The sequence below is a fragment of the Labeo rohita genome, chromosome 3 (genome assembly GCF_022985175.1).
Source record: "Labeo rohita strain BAU-BD-2019 chromosome 3, IGBB_LRoh.1.0, whole genome shotgun sequence".
Classification (NCBI taxonomy): domain Eukaryota; kingdom Metazoa; phylum Chordata; class Actinopteri; order Cypriniformes; family Cyprinidae; genus Labeo; species Labeo rohita.
Genome location: NC_066871.1, coordinates 24,395,590 through 24,403,333, shown reverse-complemented (window position 1 = coordinate 24,403,333; position 7,744 = coordinate 24,395,590). Strand labels below are relative to the sequence as shown.

Here is a 7,744-nt window from a genome sequence, read left to right as displayed (position 1 = left end):
GTCTCACTTGTTGAAACGGACATATTTCTTCCGTCTACGAAGAACGGAGGACGGGAGAAATAAGGGTCGCAACACTGCCAAAAAAAGTGGATCTCCCTCAAGATCTGGCCGTTTCCCAGAGCCGCACTCTCCTGAGCCGGTAAAAGTGCTGAGCTCGCAGCTGAAGCTCAAGCTGAAGTCTAGTCCACAGAGGCAAACGCCTACGTGCTGTACGAATCCACATAAACAAAACCTCTGGATTTACCTCTGGCTATTATCGTACTACTATATTTGCATAATACGTAGGCTAGATTGTTTCTCGCATTTTAACCTAAACGCCCCCACACTTGGCTCTAAATTAATAACATATTATCTTTTGGCTCTAAATTATACATATATATATATATATATATCCCTTACTTCAAGGATTTCCAAGACTTCCCTTATAATATTAAGATTCCTGTATATTTACAGGTTTTCTATGACCGTGGGAACTCTTGTCAATTCTAGAACAGCTGTGCTCATAACGTTAAGCTCCGTGTGCGCGCTTCAGCCGCTCAAAGTAAACTGTTTTTCCGCGTTATTATGTCCCTCAGCCAAGACAGACCGACTGAAGTCACGCGTAACCGCTCATGCCCAATCAGCAGTCCTCGCGCTCCGCTAACCGTCTTTATATTTCATAGCCCCACCCCCGTCCGCAGGGCATATATTAAACCTTTAGCACATCTAAAATAATAATTTGCCTTTTAAAGTGCGCAGGGCTTTTTAAACGACTATAGCGACCTACCTTACATTCACCTTACCTTACATTTCCTAGCATAAACTACGCGACTGTCAGTAGTGAAACAACACCGGAAGCGGGCGGTTAGAAGTGCGAAAGAGAGTAGCTAGTTGATGGGAAGTCCGACTCATTTCCGCGAATCGGCTCTTTTGAACAGTTCGTTTAGAAGAACAGGTTCGAAGCACAGTGATTCCTTACGTCATGACGTAATTGCAACATCACGTGGTCCCGGCTTAGCATATTGCGTGCTAAATCGCACTAGTACAGCCATATGTATGCGTTTTTATCAATAAAGGGGTTCAATGGAGTCTTTTTCAATAGAGATTTTTATCCCAGTTCAGTTTGTTGCATGCTTAATTCAGCTCATGAAAACAAAGTAATTCAGAACCTAAATATAATTTGCAGTTACATTTTAAAATTGCTAAAAAAAAAGTTACGTTTCAATGAACCCATATATATACACTACCAGTCAAAAGTTTTTGAACAGTAAGATTTTTACTGTTTTTTTTTTGTTTTTTTTTAAAGAAGACTCTTCTGCTTACCAACCCTGCATTTATTTGATTTAAGTACAGCAAAAACAGTAACATTTTTAAATATTTTTGCTATTTAAAATAATTGTTATCTATTTGAGTATATTTTAAAATGTAATTTATTCTGTTTTTTCAAAGCTGAATTTTTAAGCATCAGTACTCCAGTCACATGATTCTTCAGAAATCATTCTTATGTTCTGATTTGCTGGTCAAAAATATTTATTATTATTATTAGGTTGAGAACAGCTTTTTTTTAGCTTTCTTTGATAAATAAAAAGTTCAGAAAAACAGCATTTATCTGAAATATAAATCTTTTGTAACATTATAAATGTCATTATTATCACTTTTGATCAATTTAAAGCATCCTCGTTAAATTGAAGTATTAATTTCTATAATCCTAATATATAACGCTTTTGAATCGTATAGTGTATAATGTTATGAAAGCTTTTTACTTCAGATAAATTCTAACCTTTGAAAAGGTTTGGATCTAACCTTTGGATCTTTCTGTTCATCAAAGAATCCTGAAAAAATATACTCAGCTGTTTTAAGTATTGATGATGATGATGATGATGATGATGATAATAATAATAATAATAACAATAATAAATGCTTCTTGAAGAGCAAATTAGCATATTAGAATGATTTCTGAAGGATCATGTGACACAAGATTGGCATAATGATGCTGAAAATGTAGATTTGATCAGAGGAATAAATTACATTTTAAATTGTATTCAAATAGAAAACAGTTATTTTAATAGTAAAAATATTTTAAATGTTTATTTTACTGCATTTGCGGTACTTTGAATCAAATAAATATGTTTCATAATATGTTTTCTTTGGATTGTTTTACCACTTAAAAAAAGATATAGGAACATATTACATAATTAATTTGTGTTTCTTGTTTTGTTTTTGTTTTTGTTTTTTTGTTTTTTTCACATAAACAAACAAAAATTAACTAAGAGGTCCCAGACCTCTTTTTTCTTTATTCAAAGTTGATTTAGATCCAAAAGTCTGTTCATCCGAGAGCAATGAAAACTGTATCCCTTTATTCATTCTTTGTGTCTTCTTAAAAAGCAAATTGTATTGCTTTCATGTTAATATTCATACAGTAAAAAATAAAAAAGGGATTTCACGAAACAGTTCAGACGATTCATTAATGCGATTCGACTCAAATGAACGATTCGTGAACGAATCGGTCATCGCTGAGGGAGCGAGAGAGAGAGCGAGAGAGAGATAGAGAGAGAGAGAGAGAGAGAGAGAGAGGAGGGGTAGAAGCACATGAAAAACTGCGTAACCCACTGCTGGTTGAGATAGACGGGGCAGAAAGGTTGCCTTTCTGGGTCGTAGGCGCTATCTGGAGCTTTGCTGTACTTTTATGCGAAACGACAGCGGATTTAGAAGACCTGCCGAGGTACGTTGCATGCATCTGTGCGCTTCCAGCGTGTCTTAAATGTTGTTTGTCGATGCCAAATGTTGTTGTTTTAACAGCGTAGTTGTTTATAAACAAATGTCTAAGGTTGATCTTGTTGAGGCTTCACTGGGCTGGAGTTTTCACGCTGGATTAAAGCTGCTCTTAGTGCTTTCAAAATACATAGCATGTCTAATAATATCTTATTTAAAAGGTTTCTGTTCAGTTCTGACAGTGCGCGTTTGCCACCGGTGTTTCGCAAGCCCCAAGCTCTTGCACCCTGTTTTTTTTTTATCGGATCAACAGGCAGAGAGTCCAGCCCCCCTCCAGCACGCCTGTCAAGTCTCACGGACAGTCCAGCTCACATTTCCAACTCCATTCCAGTCCAGCGAATGCGGCTCCACATTTCTGCGCGTTTGACCCGTTCGCATTTAAACTTAATTCTGACACATTAAGCGCTCGGCGCGAAACAAGCGCACGCTCCGAGCGAAAGTTTTCGCTAGGCTGTTGAATTTACCGTTATGAGGGGAGAACTTGAGCGATAGTGCGGAGCTGTCAGTGAGCAGTTCTCTCTTCTTTAGGGCTCGTGGTTGAAAAGCCAAATGGGTTTCAGAGAGTGAAAGTTTATTGCGTTACGAAGAGTTAATGATTGAAACATTGCGACCGTTCGGTTATGACTGGAGATTTAAATAAAGCAGGAGTGTGTTATTAAAGCCATACCTCTTGCCGAATTGTCAACTGTCCTTCCGTTTTGAGGTGTCACATTCATTTTGGCCACGCGACTGCCACTGCAAATACAAGAGACGAGTAGATTACACGAAAGACTCTTTTTAACCGATATATTAAGTCCAATGGGTATTTTTTTTTAGTTGTAGCGCTGTGAAACTGAGTTTATTAGCCCTGACGCACGACAGTTGCAGCTGCCCAAAGAAAGTTGAAGGCATGTTTTTTATTTTCCCCTTTGATATTATCTTCCACGGCAGATTCTTTTATCTCCCATCATGCAATTTGTTAGTTTCCGTTCAACCGTGTCAAGTGTTTGCATGCGTGCGCTTCTGTGCATTCATATAGGCTGCGAAGCGTATACATGTGCGTTGTGCGTTTTACCTATACCTATTTCTTAATGTGACCACATTGCTTTTTAATACGCTCTTAAAATGAAAAGAACTCATTTTGATGAATTTGTTATTACTGAGAACGAAATCGTAATTGCAGGCATGTTGAGCGCATGTTGAAAATGGCCAGAGCATAGCTACTGTAAATGTTATCACCTCTTGACACTTAAACCTTTGATCAAAATATTAGACACGAATGCTGTTCTTTCCAGTAGTATTGTAATGTATTGCCTTATGATTAACATGTTACCAGAGGCTGAGCATAAATAAATTGATCAACAATGATCGTCGCAGAAAGTTCGCACGCATACGCAGAGCAGTTGCGTAAGGATGTTAGTTTGAGCAAATTTAACTCTTCCTAATATATTTCTTAATTGTGTGTTACTTGGTGTAGCTTTAATTTATCTTTTCTAAGTTTTTATTTATCTTGCTATTTATCTTGCAGTTAGATTATTGGTATTATCTTGTATAGCGAGTGATCGCTGACACTAGTCATCAAATAGCTACAGTAGTTAGTTTGATTTTTCTTTTTTGTGCATTGGAGTAAACACTCAGGCTATCAATCTATCACACACTTTGAAGTCCCCATGAAATCAAAATTGATGTTTTTTGGGCTTTTAGTATGAATATGTTACTCTTAAGGTTATCTATAAGCTACTGTGATTCAAAACAGTTAAAAAAAATCGCATTTACATATAACTATTGAAAACTTACAGTATCTAACTTACCCCGATATGGATAAATGATTTTGATGACATCACCCTGCACTTCAGCTGCTCTCCAAACTTTGTCCAATCAAATGCTCTCTAGAATCTGAAGTGTCCCGCCCCCTACATTATAAATAGACGTTGAAATCCAGTGTTGCCAAGTCCACAGTTTTCCTGTGGAATTAGGCTCCTTTAACACTGTTGCTGTGGGTTGTTTTCATGTCTGCGGGTTGAAGTGACCCCAATAACGTGATATGTAGTCCCTGGAATGCAAATTTTACCAGGGGAACCCTGCAAAAAACATGTATTTTACCCCCAGGAATGTGATTTTACCATACGCAAGTGGGTTAGTTTTCAGTAGCAATTGGGTGGGTTTTGTTGTGAAAACCTGGCAACCCTGGTGAAATCGGTCGCTTGTTCATAGAGTTAGTATTTTCTGTACATTAAATGGCATGTAGTGCACTATATAGAGGATAGGGAACGATTCAGACGGTGTAAATATGCATTCCGTTTTGGTGGATTAAGTCTGGTTTCACGTTGTGTCACACAAACCACTGCACACAAACCGCTTGTGTCACACACACGGTCTGCTCCGGTCCAGAGAGAGACATGATAGTATGGAGTGGATCATATGTGCGAGTTGGTGTGGACCATAAAACATATCGGACCCATTTGAATTTGATATGGATGAGATTGTGTCTGTCATACGCTGTCAAATGTGGTTTTATCAAGCTGTGTAGGGCTCTAGCCCAAGCTGTGATATAAACAAAACGCTATTGGCTATATTAAAAAGGGGGTGGGACTGTCTTCCTGTTTCAGTTGAAATTACGTCAACACATAGAATAACGCTGCATGTTTCAAGAGAGGGTGCTCGCTGCAGAGCCAAATGGGAGGAGCTGGAGCTCTAGCTCCCCCTCACTGGAGGTAATGGGTGGAGATAGACACCTAACCACACCCTAACCCTACCCCTTACCCTATCCTAACCCTAACTCCACCCATTAGTTCACACAGAGGTGGAGCTGGACCTCCAGAGAGGGGGAGCTGGAGGCCATTTGGCTCTGCAGTGAGCAGTACTTGTGTTTCAAAGCACTTCAGTGGACCTTGTGTCTTCTATGTAATAAGAACAGTGAAGGTGTTGCTGTCAAATGTTTGAATGCAAGTATCATTAGCAATTACCAATAGCGTTAACCACATATGTCTGTCAGATATGAATCATTATATGAAGTTCAGGAGGGGAATTTTATGCATGACTTCCCATTCCTGTGTATACATTAATAAATGACAAGGAGCAGCCCGTCTGCTTAGTCACAGTTTGTTGCGATAAAGCACTGCCTATTGGAAATACATAATAGATTAGCATTTGGTAAAAACGTTACTAGCTTTACAGTGATATCATACACTGATTTAAAATAAAAAATGGATTTTTAGCCCAGTTTAGAATTTATTACATAAGTCTGAAGTATGCTTTGATTTCACATTGTGTTTTGTAGTAGCTCAGCTGGAGGAGGCTTACGAAGTTTGTGCTTGCATTTCAGGCTGGAGAAATGTGTTTCTCAATGAGCACTTAGGAGCCGCTTAAGTAGAGTGTTTATGTACTTGACCAGTGTCAGTCATTCATTGATCTAACGCCTTACTAGCTTTACTTCAAGATGTGTTTTCAGTTGGCAGTAATTTAGCATCGGAGGTCATTACTTAAGACCACACACGCTTTGAAACAGCTGGCCTGTCATGACAACAAAGAGTAAACAAACAAATTGGTGGGCAGACATGCAAATTGGTGGGTGTTTGCAACAAGAAACCTGTATATGGTTTAGGCTAACCCATTTGGTTTCTTTTCAGTGGGGTACATTAAGAGAAAAATGTAGTATTTAAAAGTTGAATTGGAAATGTTTCTAATTGCTTATTTCCATACGGATATTTACATCTTGGATAATTATGTTTTATGTGCTATAAAATAAGCCTTTTAATGTTTGTTTTGCTATGTTTCCACCTGTAGAAAAAAGGGACAGATCTCTTTCTCTGTCTCTTGAAGGATTAGTTCACTCCAGAATAAAAATTTCCTGATAATGTACTCACCCCATGTCATCCAAGATGTTCATGTCTTTCTTTCTTTGGCCGATAAGAAATTAAGGTTTTGAGGAAAACATTCTGGGATTTTTCTCTATATAGTGGACTTCATTGGGGATCAACAGGTTTAAGGTCTAAATTGTAGTTTCAATGCAGCTTCAAAGGGTTTTACACGATCCCAACGGAGGAATAAGGGTCTTATCTAGCAAAGCAAGAAAGACATGAACACCTTGGATGGCTCAGGGGTGAGTTAATTATCAGGAAATTTTAATTCAGGAGTGAACTAATCCTTGAACTAAAGGTAGATTTACACAGCCAATTTAAACCTCCTCTGTGCCTGCTCAAGATTTTGTGTAAAGCCAGACTAAATAAATGATATCTGCTCTGACCCACCTCAGTCCCTAATATCAAAGTACTGTACAAAGGTGCAGTATCAGCTGTATACAAAATGCATTTATGCCACCTCTGAGCAGCATTAAACACTGTGTAAAGACACCTAAATGCCACTTCAGAAATGCTTGTTTTACCTGTGCAATGCAAGTTTGTATGGGCCAAGCAAATTTACACTGCAAAGGTGGCACAGAAGCACTTCTGTAGTGGCATTTAGGTATCTTTACACAGACTGTTTAATCCTGCCCAGAGATGGCTTAGATGCATTTACACAGCAATTACATTACTGTATACTGTAATATTAGGGGCCAAGGTGGGTCTGAGCAGGCATAGTTTAGTCTGACAATGATGCAGCTTGTAAAGACGCCTTTAGTTATTGTCTCTTCCCATGACTGGAAGTCAAACATATGTTTGGCAAAATTGTTTGGCCAGTCCTGCCTGTGAGAAATCAGGAATGTCGAGGATTTGGTGTGGGATTAGAAGGGAAACTCTGGTAACCCTCAGATCCGTCGAAATATCACATTTCATAAATAAGTGAACTGGAGGTGCATTTGAACATTTAGCCCTATTGGCACACCGTGTATTTGTTTAGCTGGACTGTACAACCTAGGTTAACCTGTGCTGCTAAAGTTTGTGCGGTTGATGCCCTCTTTGTGGAGTCGACGTACAGCGTTTGAGAGGGTTGACTGGGACGTGATCGCTGTGCAGGGAATACGTTCAAAATGTTGACCGGCACACTGTGTACAGAAAGAGAGGAAGAGATAGAA

At 38.7% G+C, this 7,744-nt stretch overlaps 1 protein-coding gene across 2 annotated transcripts in view; it reads left to right on the top strand.

The window, feature by feature from the left end:
* The first annotated feature begins 2,560 nt into the window (after positions 1-2,560).
* Positions 2,561-7,744, top strand: part of stat5a (signal transducer and activator of transcription 5a) — a 101,863-nt gene continuing 96,679 nt past the window's right edge. The window contains exon 1 of one of the 2 annotated variants that reach the window (XM_051097925.1): positions 2,561-2,701. The gene's annotated coding sequence lies outside the window, so the exon portion shown is untranslated. The remainder of the gene's footprint in view (positions 2,702-7,744) is intronic. The other variant, XM_051097917.1, reaches the window with a different exon arrangement.